The sequence below is a fragment of the Acromyrmex echinatior genome, chromosome 2, assembly GCF_024713525.1.
Source record: "Acromyrmex echinatior isolate Ae372 chromosome 2, ASM2471352v2, whole genome shotgun sequence".
Classification (NCBI taxonomy): domain Eukaryota; kingdom Metazoa; phylum Arthropoda; class Insecta; order Hymenoptera; family Formicidae; genus Acromyrmex; species Acromyrmex echinatior.
The window spans coordinates 19,201,727-19,221,907 of NC_141853.1; the positions used below are offsets into that span (position 1 = coordinate 19,201,727).

Consider the following 20,181-nt stretch of genomic DNA (forward strand, 5'->3'; position numbering starts at 1 on the left):
CCTTTTTTAAAGTAGTGTGTACTTATAGAAACTTTTTATAAAGAGAAAAGGAACAGAATACTTGGAATATTTTATATAAAATAAAATTATTCCATGATGCTGTTAAAATTGAGCGTATCTGATCTCGCGACAAGTGTAAAAACGCTATTATCGAATTAAAAAGAAACCTTTGATCCATGCGCGATTACATTCGATCAGGTTCGCCATAGCATTAAATCACTATAAAGTGTCAGCTTGTATCGCGGCCAATTGACAAAGAAGAGCTAATTACAGCGACTGCGCAACCGACTCGGCCACGAAATTGCTAGGTACGGAATTTGTTAGGTACTTTTTGCAAAATGACTGGATTCCGATCGGCTGTTCGCACATTAGGCGAGAAGCCTTCAGGCGTTTTGTCGCTTCTCTTCGTTACCATCTTCGCGATCACTGAATTTGTCGTGAATATCAAATTTGTGAGCTGTTTCGATATCGGGTTCAATTTTTATGCTTTTTAAAAAAATTATCTCCGAATATTTCCCTTCATTCTTTTTAAATTTTAAGACGAATAGCGATATAAAAAATTGTAACTTAAAAAACTTGCATATGTAGAAATAACATTCTAGTTTACGTCAAAAGTATCGTAATTTTGCCCTACTCTTATTTGTTTCTTACTTATATGTCTGCGATCCAAAAGATTATCGCATTATGTCTAAAGTTGTCTTATCAAATCAGAAATTTCTTAATGTCTTATAAAAATTTTTTTAAATCCAAATCGATTATAGTTGTTAATGTTTATTTATTGATTAATAATATTTACGTGTTATTATTTAACAAGAAGTGTTTATAAGAAAACATTGTATATTTTTTTCTCTCAGAAATTCTCGGAATTAGAAATTGTAAAGATGGAATAGTTAATGGTATAAATTATATTGACGATAATTATCATTAATTTTTATTGATCTATTTTATATTTTTTATCATAACCATCAACATTTTGCAACATATAACTACATGTATGACTGCTTCTACAATTTCACGATATTGTGCTGTACATGAAGTTATTCTATTACATTCGCATAGCAGAATAAACACTTTTTTCTTTCTTTCATTTTTATTCGTATCTCGATCATGTGCGTTATGATTTTTCCTCCTTTTTCCAGAAGCAACAAATTATCAGTCCGCTTCCCTCATTTTAACGGATGTAAACGCCACAGAAAACAAGTAATTCCATGTATTCGAGCGCATACAAATATAAATAGATTTCTACGTGATAAGCGAAACTTAATGCAAACTGTGTGTGTGTGTGTGTGTGTGTGTGTGTGTGTGTGTGTGCGCGTGTGTGTGTGCGTGTGTGTGATGTGCAATACCGCTAGGATTAACTGGAAGATAAATTGCTTTTTGTCACACAACAATTTGAATACAATAATTCGCTCGTATAAATCGGACGATCTTCTAAAATTGTTTATTTTTCAATCCTGTAAAATGCAGAACCAGTAATCATTTTCGGACTACATTATTTTAACGGAGAAATAACGGTGTGAAAACAGACGGTATGATTAACAGCGTATTGCGGTCGACTATGCTTCCATTGTTTGCTGATACAAGTAACAAGTTGCACGGAAGTTTCATATACGTTTGAAAGTTTACTGCGATAGATCGTGCGTAAGTCTAACTTCGTCCGTAAATAATCTGTAGAGAGAGTTATTTTTGAAAAAGATTGTTTCTGTAAATCGAGTTACTTTGTGACATACCACCTATTCCATTTGTGTTATTGGTTATCAAATATTTTCCACATTCGTGCATCTTTCGATTACCACATGCAAACTATTTTATTTATGGAAAACAGTTATAGAATTAAAGAACTATGGAATTATTGTAAAATACACGCGGTGTGTAAATTGTATAAGCATCGATGACGCGCGGATGAACTCTTTCTCGCTACAATCTCCACTCGTGAAAGTCTTGAGAACGACTTTCTTTCACGTGGCAATTCCTAGCGCTTCGGTGTACAATTGCATGAAATGCGCCGGCAGCGCAAAATGATACCCGTTTCATTTCAGAATTAAAAAAAATTTGTTATATTACCTTTCAACCATTTTCTAGTACCCCTTATTATTCCTTTTTACAGCATACATAGATCTAACTTTATTTAGATAGGTTTATTATTTCGTAATTAGCCTCTTAATTAACTTTCTTCTTTTGTGTTCTTTTTCGCGCTGTATATCAATTATTTACAATAAACAGAGTAATATACCGAAGTTAAAAAAGATAGACGCTTTTTCGGACAATTTCCTTCTTCTTGTGTATATACAATACATTCTTTATCTGCCCCTGTTTTAAATTTATGCCAACGAATATCTGTGCAGATTCCTACTCTAATTTTGATTTGTGAGACGACGGAGAATTTCATACAGAATCGCAGTTGAGCTTCGCACACGAGTTTCAATTTTGAAATTACGAGTGTAGATTCGGTATAATAAAATTTGGCTTATCGCCACATCCTTTGCACAATGTAACAAATTTATACATGTTAGCTGTCAAGTTAGTAAAATATTGAAGATCGCAATACGGAAAACACAGATTTCTGAATAAAAATATTTATACGGATATTTTTCTCTCGGTTAAACTTATTTTGTAAAAAAAACCTCTTCGACGTTTCCAATATTGAAACAACACGCTATTAAATATATTTTGTACAAAGATAACGTAATTCATTTTTTAATAATTGTACTTGCAACAAAGCAGAGTTGTTTTCGAATTTAAAAATTCCGACTACATATCTCTACTATGCGTAATACTTAGAAATTCTCTACGAACAACAGTCGTGTCGGACGATGACATTCCTACTACGAAGATCTCGTGTACATCTCAATCTACATCGTGAGAAAGTGAAGTATAACTAGTGCTCTCGCGTATAATGCTCGTGGTAGTCTCTGGTGACAAGTGAAGTAAAATTTGCTCGGCACGCAACTCGTCCCGATGTTACATATCCCGGCTGTCCGGATATATGTGTATGAGATATATGCGTGCGCACGTTTCGCAACGATCGCGCGATCATCCGCTAGTCTATTTGGCTTCGTTGGTTTCGCCGTTTGCGATTCTTGCCACGTAGTACTGAATCGAGTAATCGTTGATTACGATCGCGAGCTGGTTAAGAACGGCACGTCGACTTTCCTCGCACGGTCGATGTGTGATCGCAGGGGGAGACGAGGCCTGCGTGAACTAATCCCCCCCGTAATTAATTGGTATTAAATATTTATGGCAATTATTAAATCTCTGGCAATACTTGCAATATTTAATTAACGATACTTTGATGTATTGAAACGATATTTCGAATTGGAGAAATTGAGAGAGAGAGAGAGAAAGAGAGAGAATTTCATAAATGATAGTCTATAAATTATACATGTTTATATATTATAATTAAAACTTGAGCCAAAGAAGATTTCCATTTCTTAATTTGAAGGGAAATTTCTAACTTTCTAATTAAAACTAGATTTAGATATTCCAAATGTTAATGTAACATACATTCGATTATATTCAATATTTATCAAATACATAAATTATAAAAAGAAAGTCAACGTTGTTATTTTCTAGATTGGTGTGTCAATGAGTTAATGTGTGATAAAAGTGACAGATTAGGTCTAATTTACTAATCTCATTTGAAATTAATAATCGTTCTCAAAAATGTCCCTCCCTTCATTGTAAATATGCGATATGAAGATATTTTGAATACGTTACAACGTTCGTAATATCTACACGAGAAGCTTCTATGATTAAATTTTCACACAAAAGAAAACATTAGAATATATGTGTTTATCATTTTGTGTAATTCGGTGTTAACACACACGTGAGGATTAAATTGTTATTATAATCAATGCACGTGCTCGGCTAATCTGTACTGTGACTATTATTGTCGGATCGCCAACAAGCGGTGTATTCGTAAATTATGCGAGAATATGATGGAAATCGTCATCATCGTCGTCGTCGTCGTCAGAGTTAAATGCGAGACACGTGGAATTCTGGCGCTGTCGTCGTCCGATGTAAACGTGATCATTTTGATGGCAGTACGTGAGAGCGGCCGACCGTGCTCGGTTGACGTTAGGGTCAGCGAAAGATCGTAAATCAAGGTCGCGAGGCAGACCGCGAGGCAGACATTTTCTACCGTCTCTCCGTTCTGGCAAATTACGCCTTTCATGCGGCGACGCGCGGTAAACGAGAACGCGATTATCGATAAATCCGAACGCCGTCCTCATCGCCGGCGATTCATAATTTGCGATTACCGTAAACTCGAAAGTTGTGAAACGTGCGGAAATCCAGCCTGCTGATTTAACGCGAGCTCCATTCGGGCGAGGACAATCGAGTTGACTTTCGAAGCCTCATCGATTGCCCCGCGTTTTCATTAACGGCTGTTTAACTCAACGCGGCGCTGCAATTAACAAAGATTATTGTTCGGCTTAAAGAAATAGTAGTCGACCGAAAGCTTACTAATTGCATAAGTATGAGGCAATCGATATTAAATGCTATATTATTTGAGATCTTGAAATAATGATAACTAAAACGAATAGACAAAGACTAATACAAGTTAATGCAAATTGTACCAAATTAGCTCAATTATTAAAAAAGAAATTTAACGCGTTAAAAAAAAAAATATTACATCTTTGTCTAATTTAAGATAAAAAGCAACAACGTATCAAGAAAATAATACATATCGAATTATAATCTACAAAGAGTACATACATATTTTTTTCGAATTGAAGTACACAAAAAAAAATATAAATAGACCCCGACTTTAAAAAAGCAGAGAAAATAAATGCTGCATATGTTTTAGAATCCACTTTGCAATATTGCGAGGTTGCTATCACGAGCAAGAAACCACTTACTTTAATACATCTAATAACAAAAACAATGCGGAACAACAAACAGTTACATAAATATTATGATATTATTACGCAGATGACCATTGCAGTATCCATATATAGCTCGTAGGACCAAAATGAATTCTATTGTTATCTTTTGTTAATTCGTTGCCTGAGAGATAATATTTTCTTTATATTCTTGATTGTAAATGTTGTTTACGATATTTATCTCATGAACTTTACATTAAAGGTTGGAGATAATAAAATAAACACAAAATCGGATATTGGATACTCTTGGAACTACGTGCATTAAAATAAAAATGAAATATTGGACAGACCATTTGAAGCAAATTGATTTAAATCATAATTATAAGATAATTATATATAATGTAATAATTGTAATTTTTTCCTCATTAATTTATTAATAAAATATATTACATAAATAAAAATAAGATAAATTGATTCATATCTCCTTCAATATGGTTGAAAATACGTCGGAAATACGGATGTAAAAGGTTGTTAACTATTAAAACGTTGACTGTAACACGCCGAGCGATGAATTGACCATAAATGGAGATAGATGCAAATTTTGACCTTGCTTTAGTGCGTACAAGCCTGCCATATTTCGCAGCACACTCGCGATACGTTTTTCCGACACGTGCGGAAAGCGTGCATACAAATTCGCGAAGATTAACGAGCAAACAAAATATGCGGTCGAGGGGGCGGAAAATCGGGAAACGGGGGGGTTGTGAAGAGTAGGCGGGGGCGGAAATAAAGTATCGCGCATGTCATATTTGCGCGGCGATTTGGTAGCCGACCAACGTTATCATAAAATCAGACCGACATGCGCGAACGTTCGCGCAGAAATGAGCGACTTCTCGGACGAATGAAAGAGCACATCCTCGGCAATGGAGCCGCCGCCGCCTCGGCCGACACGGCTGGCGTATCGATCCAGCGGTACGCGATAAAAATCGGCGATACGAGGAATACCGGTGGCGACCCGTAGAATGCAGCTGTCAATATTTGAATGATACGGTTACGCGGCCGCTGGTCGATAGTGTGCGGATTCAATGCGGTTCGCGGCGCAAGATCACGTTTCGGATTGCTCCGTCCTTTGGTCGTACGATATCCAGCTAATTAATTTTGTAAACTGCATAAACCGACTTTACCAGCTGACGCTAGATTCTTGAATGCAATATTAATTTTACATTTTATTTCGAATATTATATGTTTCTTGAGCGTGAGAGCAAAAACATCTAAAGATTCGCAAACCTGAAAGTATAAAGTTAATTTCTTAGTTTTTTTTTAATTACATAATGTTAACGAAGTGCGAAGAAAAAATGAATTAAACAACACATTTAGACATTGTTAAAATTTTTGCTATTGTAATAATAACTTTCCAATCTCTTTTCAGTAATAATCTATATCTGAGCTGTTAGCGTTAAGATTTCATTTTACGCTGAGTAATATAAAATTCATATAAATATAATTAACACAAATTTGGAGACACGGCAGTGTCTCAGCGCTACGACAAGCGCATTCGAAATACTGTTACGCGAAATAACGCAAATTCTGTATATTAATAGGACTATATTGATATCGTTGGAAAACATTTCAACTAATCGTGTTAGATATATTAATATTGCTCCGAAAATGCCACTGAAATACGATCCTGTCCTCCGCTCTGTGCGAGCGATGTGAAAAATATATCATTGCGCATCCGAAATCGAATCGGAAATGGCGCACATTTATTATTCAACCGTTTGTTCGGTGACTTAGAGTTCTTGTCCCGCGCTTTTACGCTGAAACGGAGCACGGTGAGATATCACTTTTGTCCTGCGAGCGCGGTTGTAACGTTGCGGATAAACCGATCTCGGCAGCCATGTGAGAATAAAGCGAAACGTCTGGGCGGTAAGACATCTTAGGGGATTACCGATTGATACGCGCGTTTTATGTAAATTCAATTTGGAAATATGATAATGATATGTATTTTATCCTCTAAATTTCTTGGAGTGAAAACTCACTCCAAAAGAGTTAAATTACTGTCACTATTGAAAAAGAGCAAATTTTCACTCTTTTGGAATAAAATTTCACTCGAGGGGGTATAATGGTGAAGAAAGAGAAAGCGATTGTATATATTCGCGATTGTCGATAGGAACATTGAGACAATTACATCGCGCAGTAATAAATCCGATATAATTATTGAAAATGCAAAGGGAATAATGTGTTCGTACATCAATGATGAACAATTAGGTTTCTTCTAATAATATGCAGACGACTACGATAATAATAATCTTATTGGTTTTCGATTAAAACTAATCAAGTTGCATGATTATCCTTTGGAGTAATGTATGTAGTAACTCTGTTAAAAAAGTCATGATAATAATGAGACAAGATAACAAAAAAGGAAAAATCAATAAGCAATATGCATCGAAGCAATTAAATGTGATCATTGCCGAATAAAAATTATAGTTTTCCGTCGTTTAAGATTATATTTGACTTATTACGTTCGATACATCTCGACGTGATTTTTATACAAAAGTATAATTATCGCAAAAAAATTATCTTTATATATTTATAGCATAAAATTAATCAAATAAAGCAAACAAAATGCGATCAATATGTAATCCACTTATTGTTAGATATCTTTTATTAAATATTCATATATCGTCAATGTATTGATACGATTTCTTTGATCAATTATAAATTTAATAATATTGTAAGGCAATTTGAATATTTAGAAGATAACAAAGAAAATAATCATGCATAAAATTGATTAAATTGAAATACTTTTCTTTTATTAAAATAATTTCCAACAAATTTTTAAAATTATTTTCATCAAACCAATAAGATTTTTCTAAACAAAATATAAAAATAAGGCTAAGAGTATTCAGGATAAATGTAAAAGCGTAGTAAATAAGGTATAAATAATCAATAATAAAAAAGATTATAATTATATTGTGCCAATTTTTATGTTTAATAAATAAAATCGTTGCGCATTTGATAAATTAACTGAGGTATATGCTTGACACAGTTCTCAGTAAATTGTTAGTTGCCGTTAGTTAATCTAGTCGGACTTGTTTGTCGTGATATAGTTTTTGCTTTCGAACAGTTTTAATTATCGCAAAAAATTGAAATATTTGCTATTTTGATATTTTCATTGAACAGAGTCATCGCGCATTGATAAATTAAATAAATTATTGGTATGTGCTGCTTTATTAACTTGTCATCAATTAAACCATGCATTTTATTATATATGCTCGATATATTGACTCAATTTAATACTGGAATATCTTTAAACGTATAATACAAAAATAAAATAAAATATAGCGTAATTATTTCCACGAGTCTGTTTTAATTTAAACATTTAATTGAAGCTTCAATATTCCATTGTACCTAATCGAACAAATTTTGCGAGTTATAGTACAAGCAAGTGCTATGTTTGTCATTTGGAAGATAAAATTATCACGTCAAATAAATCAGAAGGCTACCTAGTAGCCTAAAAATCGCGTGTCTCTTGTATCGCGCGACATGTATCTCGATTTTAATGATTAAAATCTGCTCTTTACCTCTGAGCAAGTAGGCGGCGAGCATCATGTCCTTGAGCTGCGGAAGATAGAGGCCATTGAGCAAGCCGTGATTCAAGTAGTTCATGTTAGGAAGTGGACTGTAGTTCAGCCCCGGCCTGAGGTGATTCAGATTCGTCAAGTGACAGGGATGGCTCAGTCCATGATTCAGACCTTGATTCTCACCGAGCAGCTCGCAGATCCTGCACCGAATCTTGGTCATACTATCGATTCCCTCGTCGTCGTCGTCGTCGTCCAACGCGCACTTGTCAAACTTGTCCCGAATCGGTGCCACTTTGATCGACCTTTCACGCCCGACAGATCGTAAGATTCGAGCAGAAGTTCTTTTCTCCAGATATTACAAAAATATATTTGTACACGACTATATCACTGTATGCGACTGCGCGCACTCTGCCACGGCACTTCACTCTCGACTCTTCTCCCTCGATTCTCTGATAAATCGAAACGAAGACATCATACGTTATACATATAATACAGAAAGTTATGAGACTTCATACGATGGGGAGACTTCTGAACTTTCTCCCGATGTTAAAATCACGATATAATTTTCATTTTAATTGCTAGATTCGCGTGTCTGTAGTAACATAATCGCATATCACAAGCATGCGTTAATTATATTGAACGTTAGTATTGATCAATCTATTAAATATATCGCAATATCAAATATATACAGTTATATAGTTTTTATTTGTAGCACAAATGTTAAAAAAATTTGAAAGATCAAACAAGTAACAAATAAAAATCACGATATTCTTCTAAAAATATCAACTATGCTGACATTTATGGATATACGAAACCTTTATTGAGACTCTTGAACTTTCTCTCGATGTTTAGTCTAGATGTTAAAATTGATATAATTTCCAAATTGCGTTTAATTGTTAGATTCGCGTGTCTGTAATATCATAATCACATATTGCAAACACATATTAATTATATGTGTCAACGTTAATCAATATTAAACATACATTGTAGATACAAAGAAAGTTTTCTTTGAATCTCTAGCATGCTTTAATATTAAAAGGGCTTGATAATTTAAAAAATAAACAAGTAGCAAATAAAAATTGTGATATTCCTCCAAAGATATCAACCTTATTGACACCGATAAATTTTAATTCTTTCACATTTGCATATATAACCCTTAGTGCATACGATGATTTTCTTTACTACACATGATGGATTGTGTAATTTGGGATGATTTTCCTCACTTTTTTACAAATATATAAAAATTATTAAGTGATTCTTACATATACTTTATCTTTATAAAGTATTTGTAAGATTATGTGTTAAAAAGAAAGGAAAAAAGAGCGATTATTATTCAGTTAGATGTATTTCACAGTAAAAGAATTCGCAGAACACAGACGATCCAATCGTGTGAACTAAGGAATAATGTATCAACGCTTACTGAATTCTCACTAATAAGAAATCGTGCTTCGTATTTACGCAAATCGTATCTGATAATTGATATCACGGGAATATAATTGAAATGATTCGAAAAGCGTGACAAACAATGAAACGACTTACTCCGACAACGGCGGCCAACGCAACGACGACAATTTGCTTCGCAGCGATCTCGGCAAAAATTCACGCAGCGAGGCGTTCTGTCGCGTCGACAGAAACTGTGGCGCGCGAACAGCCGCGTTATCACGTTACGACTTATCAGCGGAATATCTGTCTACTGACCGAGCGCTACACGACGTCTCTCTAAGCCTGAGCCTCGCATTTCATACCAAGCCAATCAAGACGCGGAATCGACGACCTTCGGCTATCGGCCGTTTCTTCGAACACAACGGCCGTGATGCGGGAATTAATGCGCTTCAATTGTTAGCTCTCGATTTATACTGCCCTCGTACCTGTTGATCGTTTAGTGTATCGACATAACGCGTCGGATTGTCAATCGACGGAGCCATTTCAACAAACCTATTTTCAGATTTTTTTCCGAGAGATGCGTCTACGTTCTAACTGGAAATGGAACTTTTATGTTTACTTTACGTTCCATTTTCTGTACTTCCTGTAGATTTTTTCTATCGAGAATAAATCTCGTAAGCGCCAGAGAATCGTTGCATAAATTTTGAAACATAGACAGCTCCAGAGATTTTGTTTTAAACATTTTCGCTCGAATTCAAATTAATTTTAATTTCGAATTGTAACCCGATTTAGAGTTGTAAAGATATTTATTAAAATTTAATGTTGAGAAATATTGAGAAAAAATGATATACAATTATATCTTTTTTTAAAAAGAAATTAATATGAGATTAAAGAGAAGCGTAAAAGATTTTACATATTCTACGTAAAAAGTAGTTCTACATTCAAACGCTTTACGTCAAAATTAAAAAATAATCTTTCAGATTGTGTGTGAATTAGAAAAAAAATGTGATAATTTATTGGCAAGTATTTTCTATTATATAGTTTATTTGTTGGTGTAAATCTTAAGAGTTGTTTACAATAAACTGAATTTAAAATTATTATCAGAACTGAAAGAGAGCACTTGATTTATTTTATAAATCTTTCTAAAATAGATACCAAAAGTATCTTCAAGTCAGAGTAGGTAGTTGAAACCGACGGGCTTTCCGGTTTCTTTCATGTAAAAGCTGAGCAAAAGGCGTTCCGACCTTTTAACTCCAAGAAAAAGTTACCGCATCTCGCTTTGCGGTTTGAAATTGATCTTGGCGACGTTTCACGACAAAGAAGACGTCTTTAGTGCTCGAAGAATAAATGCCGAAACATACGCTAAAGCGTAAAAAGCAATGTTAAATGAGAAACAGTGTGTGCACGCGGCAGTGTATTTGTCAAGAGTTTCGGAGTTACCAAACTCCATAAAACTTCCAGCTCATTATTTTAACGCAATTTGATTTACCGAGAAGTTTTATAATGCATAGTGGCTTATGAAAGTATTTATGAACGCGGTTTTGTTCAATTTATAGGTGCAACCTACTAGTTTTCGCGAAGCAAATTTCCTTCGTGCAATAATGTGTAAAAAATCGGATTATTTATATAAAAATGTCGATTAAACAAAAATTACACTCATATATAATTAATCATTATATTGATTTTTTTCCCCTGTGAAGAAGATATGGTTATCCTTTATTCTTCTCAGAAAAAGAAATGACAATTGACAGAGAAATGAATTAGGACAAATCGCAGCTGGAAGTCTCGGTACAGTGAAATACAGAGACACGACTCTTTTATTCTTTGTCTACATTCTTCTGCGGCAAAACATACTTGGGAGGAACAACCTTGGCCAAGTTCCGTAACGGAATATTGGAAATTCCGTTTCACGAAGCTATGCGATGTAATATGTTTTGGCTTCAAATCACTTAGTCCTATCTCTCGTTATGAACAACGATTTGTTGGTAAGTAAAATTTCTAGTTTGCGTTTATTATCTCTGATATGTGCATTAAATCCGTTCAAAAATATTTCTTACTTGATGTGGAAATAAAATTATATCTATTATATTAATAATTGTAACATTGGAGAGTATATTACTAGAATAGTCCTAGAATAAATTGATTCGTGAAAATAAATTCCTTGCGGATACACGTTCCTATTTTTTCGATTATTTGCAATCAAAGTTTATTGCGTATATATAGTCAGTTATAATTATCTGGGTACGTATATATGAAACATATTCGTTTTCATCGATAAATAACTAAAACGGAATGGAGTATATCGTGGTGAATGGTAACATGAAATCGTGGTCGAATGTATTTTTCCGCAGTTGTCGATAAAAGTAACAAATCGTATAAATCTTCTATATGTTCGAAAGTAACTGTGATTGGTTACGCGTATCGAGCTTTAACATTTAAAAATAAATAGTTAATAGTATTGTTTTCGGACAGTTATCCTGGCAAATTTAACGCCAGTCTATTTCTTCAATCATAGGATAAATTGTCAATAATCATATTGTTATAATACATTTCAGCATTTCTAGTGTTCGAAATTATCAAATCAATTAAAGAACAAGTTAAGGTCTTTGTAATATCAAATTATTATTTTATATGAAACAACAGGACGCGTACAAAACGAAAACTATCGTAAAAATATAAAGTCACTTGTTTGAATAAACTCAGAAAAGAAGATAAAAAGGTTGCCTGCATATTCCGAACGCAGTTCAACAAATTAGTGACACAAACAGCCATTGTGTTTCTCGATATAGGTATCGCAAAGTGACTATAGTGAAAACTGATATGTGCTTATTGAAGTCCTACTTTGACAATGTATTTTTCCTATCTATTACTGTTCGTTCTTGCTGGACTTGTATAGTTATGTCTTTTGAATTATCCAATACATATATATATATATATATATATATATATATATATATATATATATATATATGTGTATGTTTATTATAATTATATCAATTTTAATATTTCCTTTATGTCCTTAAATCAAAGAATACTACTATGTAGACATAGACTTGGATAATTCAAAAGACATAACTATACAAGTCCAGCAAGAATTATATACATACATATGGATATTGGATATTACTATCTAGAATATATATAGTATATATATATATATAAGTATGACGCTTACAAGATATATATTTGCGGAAAATTATCCAATCCGAAATATGGAGTAATTCGCTCTCTTTTGAACAAATTTTATGCGTGAAGATTAGACTTGCATTTATCATATAACTTTTTTCGTTCAATTTTGAATAAACAAAAGACAAGAAGTGCAAAGCATGTGAAACAGTTAACTCAGCACTGTGATAAAACCTTGTACAGCCTTTTATATTCCGCCTTTCCACAGTATCGTCTACTTCACTTAGCTCCTTTTTCTCTTGAAAAACCTCTTCCCATCTTACTCCTTCCTCTGCTGTTTCGTAGACAAAATTGAAGCAGGTGTGAAGTAAAATTGACGCTGTTTAAAGGTAATGTCACTTTGCTTCGAGTCACTTCGTTTCAGTCATGCTTGATCGATGAATCGATCTTTTGTGATCTACGCGATTGTTCTGATTTTTACTATATCGATAGAGATAATTTATAAAAAGTATATAAAACTGAAAGAACTTTTTTTAACAATTTATAAAAATGAAATTTTCACTCTAAATTTTCACTAATTAGCATGTATCCAAGGCATTGAGCTTTTAAACACATCTTTCACTTTCAAAACGTGAGCAGAGCATGTTTATTGCTAATATAATTATAATAAATTAATAAATATTAAAATATCACATGTTGCAGTAGCTCTGTTAATTTATCGTAACTAGAATAGAACCAAAGTTCTATATCTTCATCCCTTTACTTCATTATGTGTTACCTATTTATTCCGTTATAATGCACAGAATATAGATGAATAAAAATAGCGCACGCTAGCAAACAATAACAAATCTTGATACGCTTTGGTTGAATATCTGCATAAGTACAGTTGATAAAACAAGTACAACAGTTGTTGTTCGTTTTGTTGCAATAGCCAGATAATGTCCATTACGATATTCTACAGATGAGTGAATAAAGTTGGGTAAACTGAGATCGAAAGTATATAGCAAAGTGTAACAGAGTGCATTGTACTGCGAGTGCATTATGTGAGATTACTTTGTAAAATCTCTCTTCTTGAGAAATTTTCTTCAACGATTAATTACCGCGCCCGCGAAACGGTTTTTCGCGAATGAAGCCGCAATGTTTTTCGATCTCTAAAGACATTGTTTAATCGCTCGACAGGAAAACATCTCGCTTCTCTTTGATTACGTTAGCATTGCTAATCCGCAAAACTGCGTTTACTGCCATCCACCCCCTTCTCTCATCTCCCCGGACACGGTAAAGGATCGCTCGGACTCAGCAGCTCGTGCTTTATTTATGCAATAAAGTATGAGGAAGGCAAGAGACTGTAACGAGAGGGAGATTTTCTCTTTTGGTGCGCACGTGGAGTGACGGAGAGCAATGGTCTCGCGAGAAATCCGTTTGAATGCATCACCATGCGAATCTAATCCCAAATAAAGTGCGTCGGGACGCGTCGGACCGACCAAATCAAATGAATTATTAACGACGATAAGGACAATGGTATCCTTACGCGCTGCAAGAATTCTTCGCCAAAGGTGAACTTCGCTTGCGTGCGCACGAACGCGCGTGTGCATTAACCCCTTTCGTTCTACTGCGCCTGAATTGCGGACGTGCTTTTTCTTTGTATATAATATACAAGCATGTAATTTTTAAGTGAGCTAATACTGTTATCGAATTAGGTTTTATGCTACAAGTCATTTCGCTTTTAAATCCAATGGATTGATAAAACTGTATATCTTATTAACAAGAGTGTTGACGTGTAATAATCTTTCATTATTCATTTTATGTTATTTTCAACATTTTTTACAGATCAAAAGTGATTAATGTTCAGTCATAAATAAGAGGACGTGAGATGCGGGGAAAGTGAGATAGAAAATCAACCTAAATTTTAATATTTTATAATTATAAGTTATAAGTTATAAGATTGAATACTTTAAGATTCGATCGTGTGACTGTATTATTGTGTAAAAAAAAATTACAGAATGAGACAGAATTTGTTTTCCGATAATTGGCATCTTGAAACGAATCAAGTTTTTAAGTATTAGAGATTTTAACCATTACTCAAATCAAAATAAACTTTTCTGATATTACTGTGTGCACGTTTCAGTAACGCATCGCAAATCAACCTCGAGTCTCGATCATAAATCATGTCTTCTCGAATAGTCACGCAAATGAAATGTCAACGCGATACCCGGGTACGCGCGCGTCGAGGTTTTACTCTCCGACATTAATACATTAGACACCGGGGCATGCCTTTACGAAGGATGAGAGATAAAAATACGTTCGCTCGCGTCGCTCGCGGAAGCACTTCCTCTTTATGCCATGGCACTTTGCCACCCCATATTACCCCAACTTTATACAAACGCAGCAGCGGCGCCAGGGATTTTTTATCGTGCTCGAGGAGCCGATAAGGCCGAGCCACTCTCTCGTGAGTCACGCTTCCGTTCCGCGCATGAGGTGAACCCTTTGGACAAAGTGTTTCTTTCACATTCGTCATAAAACGATTATCGGAGCGACTGCGCGCGATTACAATGCGGCCCGCATGCGATACGCCTCTCTTGGCGCGCGAATACATTTTCCCCTTGTCGAGTGATGTTTCTAAAGGAAGATTGAAAAGAGACTCCTTCTTCGTTAAATGACGAAAATCTTTAATTACTGTCATGACAGTACATGTGCATCTCTTTCAATAAGTGTAATTAAGTTCCATCAATTAGAGCTCTGATTTTGATACTTGGAATAATGAGTTTAATAAAAGATCCTGCATTAATTAGATGGTAAATTGAATTCCGATGAAATGAGTTAGTTTGAGTCACATATGATGTAGTTTATAATGTGATTGATAAAAGAAATTAAGGCTCAATAATGAATAATTTTTTAATTGTAGTGTACCAAAAACTTAAAATTCGTGTTCGCTTTGATACATCAACTCGACAATTATTCGTTATGAAGCCTCTACATCTTTTATTCATCACATTATAAACTATGTTACGAACTATGTCTACATTTCTCACATATGTGAAAACAAACTCATTTTATCAGGATCTCCCATATAATTAATGTGGGATCCTTTGATCGTATAGTTTTACATTTAACAAATATAGAATAAAAAAATTTGCGTAGTAAATCTAAGAAGAGGTAAAGTTGATCTGCAAGTAGCAGCGTAGCAAGAAATAATGTTGTTTCTTCAGGAGATGCAATGTAAATCACACTTTCCTCGTGCATACTTTTTGTCGCTTATTAAGGAAACGACATCTAATGGTACACCGTCCTTGGGAAACAGCAGCCATTGCTCGCAAAATCGACAGCGTAAAAGAAAGCAATAAGAATCGCAGTGTGATCTCATCCGAATCGGCGAGGCGCGGATTCGTGAATCAGATCGGAGAAGCCTTAGACAGCGTTTATAAGGAGCGGTTCGGGAATAAGATGCCAAGACGAAAGCGTCAGCCATTCGATAAAGCCGTTGCGATACGAATGCGAGTCGCAAAAATCCTGCAAATCCGTTTGGTCGCGTTGCGAAATTTTGCTCGAGTTGCGTTGACCACAACCTTATCCGGACCTTCTCGACTTTCTACCACGGAAATCGGCTTCCTCCGGTAAATCCGTATCCCGACAATATCACCGGAGCTCAGTTCGTGTTTAAAGTGAAAGATAAATGCGCCGTCACTCGGGACTTATATAAAGACAGGCCGGCGTCAACAAGTTGCATCATTTTCCGACACGAAGAACTCACCGATCATCGCTCGTGCACGCATCAAAACGACGCCTCGCGTGAAGTTATGCGTTTAGAACTAAAGTTATATTATACAACGTTTGTAAAATGAACAAACTTTTTTGTTGTATATAGAAAATTAGCAAAAAGATTTTAAGTATGACTTAGGACGTGTTAATTGCCATTGTTACATTGGAAAAATTACTAAATTTTAATAAATATTTGTTTGAATAGTTCTAAGTAAACATTTATTAAGTGTAATAACATAAGCGTAAATTTATTTAATATAAAAATCATTAACTTGATTTAATTCATCATTGTAGTAAATATTTATTTACTATAAGTAAACACTTGGTACTATTCAAAGAAATATATATTAAGATTTAGTAAATTTTTTATCAGGGTAAATACAGCTGTACAATGCATGTAAATAATTACTTATAAAAAAGTTCCTATCTTTTCTTTGCAGTTTTCTAATAATTATTTTGTGCTCTTCTTTTTTGATTGATTTTTTAATTGGTTTGTACCACAGAGCTGTATTAGATTCTGAGTGCACAAACACCTTCAAGGGTTTCGATCATGAAATGGCACGACTAAAGGGTTAAGCTTAGTTCAGACGGAATAGCGTGCCTTCTAACAAGTTAACTAGCAATCAAACGTGTTCCTAATTGGTGGCCTCCTAATGCAACACCCTACGGGTATTCTAACGTAGAATCCAACCCCGCGCTAATTGTTCTGATGCGAAATTCTCTACGTGTTTCGTAACACTTCCCCTACATGGGCAATGAAATTTCAGTAATTTGTTACGTAACAAGTTGTACTATACAAACGCATTATATAGATATCAAGACTTTATATGCTCTGTTACGTCTAAATTATCGAGTATGAATGAATAATCATAAGAGATGCTCATGTAAATTAACAACAAGTTAATAAAATTGATGAAACAACCATGAATTTTTAAATTTATCTCAAAACACAAAAGAAAAAAAATAAATTGTATAATCGACGTAAATTAGTACGACTAAAAGGACTGGCTGGGTTGTTGCACTTTTTGATAAAAATTTTAGCTTACTTTCCTGTTCTTCCTTTTCTTCTTTCATTCATTAAATAAATTATTACGTAGTTTATCCAAAGATCTACGTTTATCGAGATGCAATTTATAAAATTGAAATAATTGTAAAAATTTATATTTAATATTATTCAGTGCTAATAAGATCCGTTTTGATTAAAAATAGGATTGTATCTATTAATTGATTTATCCATAGATGGACAACCGAAACAAGATGAAATTCAATTTTTGCAAAAATGTATGTTTACAAAATAACATTTTTATTACATTGCCACGTTAATGCTTGCCTGAAGGAAAACAGAATTAAAATTATAATCCGTTATCAGATCTGCGATGCGGTGCATCTAGTCGTAAGATGGTCATACCCGGTCGATTTCATATCGGCAATAGATCCAATCGATTCGAGAAACGCGCGATTGCCTTCGGCAATCATTTTATAACGGATATAGGAATCATCCGCCGTGCAAATGATCGCGGATTCTTTTCGCGTGAACGCGCGACGCCGCGTGCGAAATCCACGTGAGCGAAAAGCGATTCATCGTCGTTTTCCTCGTCTCGTTTCGAAAAGGGATAAGCGACGCCGAGAAGAGGATTACACGTTGAAATTATCTATCGGGCGAATCGACGTGTGCGCCTATAATTCTCAGCCACCAGCGATAAGCGGCGGAGGTATCAAATAGGTAGGCGCTATTATTATCTCCTTCTTGCCGAGCAATTCGAGACCATTTGCACCTTCCGCCGTGCCCAGGTGTGCCTAAGTACGGCTGCCGGCAAGAACGGTAATTTACAATGTATATCCCCGTGCGGTGGTAGCGTGCAAGCGCGGTTTATCCTCTTCAGGGAACGATCCCAAGAACGATGACGCGGCTTGACCATCAATCGAACGACCTATGAACGCCAAACCTGATTGACTCGTTAAAACCTCGGCTAGGATTTTCCCACCGAGAAGCATACCAGCGTCGGACGATTGCAGAAGAGACGCATAAAATGAGAGAGACGTATCTTCTGTATACGCCTAAATGTCAAAAGATACGTGAAAAAAATGCGCTCTACGATCGGCCATTTACGATGGAAATAGCGCGATTTGAATTTCAGATATCAATGTAGTTAATTACTGATGTAAACGGTAGACTGAGAGAAAAAAGGAGCAATTAAGTTTTATGCAAACTTCGTGTTATGCGACGTGAAAGTTCAGTGCGTGTAGTTCAGATGTTTCGAGAACGGTTTTTTTTTTTTATTACTATCACGTTCTCGCGTACTTAATTCTCGAATTTGCGTGTAAGATGAGTTTTGATAAACGATTATTCGACGTCGCGCATAGTCGATTTTAATAAATTCAAATTGTTTGAGCAAAACGTACTATAAGATGAGCATTAACTGCGCAGAAATTATTACGCTCACTCGCAATACATACGTTGCGGCGAAAGATATTAATGACAGTCAAGGAAAATTAGCATGAAAGTCTCGTGATGTAAACACTTGCTCTTACATGACGCGTAAAAGTGCTACAACGTACGACGACCGACTCCGTCAACTGTACGGATCGTTTACGATTGTTTACTGGCAGATCAGGTGTCTTCTTGGAAGATACACGGCTCAAAGAGAGAAGTGGATCCTGCACTATAACAGACCTGTTTCTTATTTTTGCACTGGATTGCACCAGAACTCTCTTGCTTTCGCCAAATATCAAACATATACCTATCTCACTTCAAGTTCCAAAAGTGTATATACTAGTTCAGACACAGAATGAAAGAAAAACAGATCTAGGATGCCTACCATTTATGCCCAGTTTCACAATTCATGGTTAACCGAGGTTTAACTTATTTCTTATCTCTTTCCAATTCTAGCATTAGAAAAAGATGAGGAATAAGTTAAACCTCGATTAAGGATTAACCATGAATTGGGCCTTAGTGATACAAATGTCATTTTATCTTTCTTTGCGTTTTATAAGTAACAAAGATGACTTGTGTCGACTTGTGTCACTAAGACCCAGTTCCACAACTCACTGTTAACTCTTAACCGAGGTTCAACTTATTCATTGTCTCTTCCCAATTCTAAAATTAGAAAGAGATTAGAAACAAATTGAACCTCGATTAAGAGTTAACCGTGAGTTGTGAAACTAAACCTAAATGAAAGGTACCTCTATAGTGTATGGATCGTCAGCGACCAAGTTGCAGCCTCCCTCGACGCGTTCGAGGGAAAGAACGCGGCTGAAGGAGGAAGATTCTGAGGCCGGGATCTTAATCTCCTGCTTCGATAACACCTCGTTATCACCGCGGTGGGTAGAACGTCGTAGTGCCTTTCACGCTGACAATTGACGGGTTAATGCGTGTTCGCTGTTTGGCAGGTGATATTCGCAGCGGCGAATCCTACGAGCGCATGTTGCCGCGAATGCCACTACGCTTTCGACCGGACTCGGACTCGCTCGGCGTTCCTCGCCAGCGACGGCAGCCTGCCAGCCGCGTAGTA

The 20,181-nt window shown here is 35.3% G+C and overlaps 1 protein-coding gene and 1 long non-coding RNA gene across 3 annotated transcripts in view; one reads left to right on the plus strand and one right to left on the minus strand.

Moving 5' to 3' along the window:
- LOC105143536 (Histone gene-specific Epigenetic Repressor in late S phase) overlaps positions 1-20,181 on the minus strand; it is a 132,084-nt gene that overhangs the window by 56,272 nt on the left and 55,631 nt on the right. The window lies entirely within an intron of this gene.
- On the plus strand, positions 12,830-19,633 carry LOC147910585 (uncharacterized). Its single transcript, XR_015544212.1, has 2 exons — positions 12,830-19,525; positions 19,600-19,633. It is a non-coding gene; the product is annotated as an uncharacterized LOC147910585 (long non-coding RNA).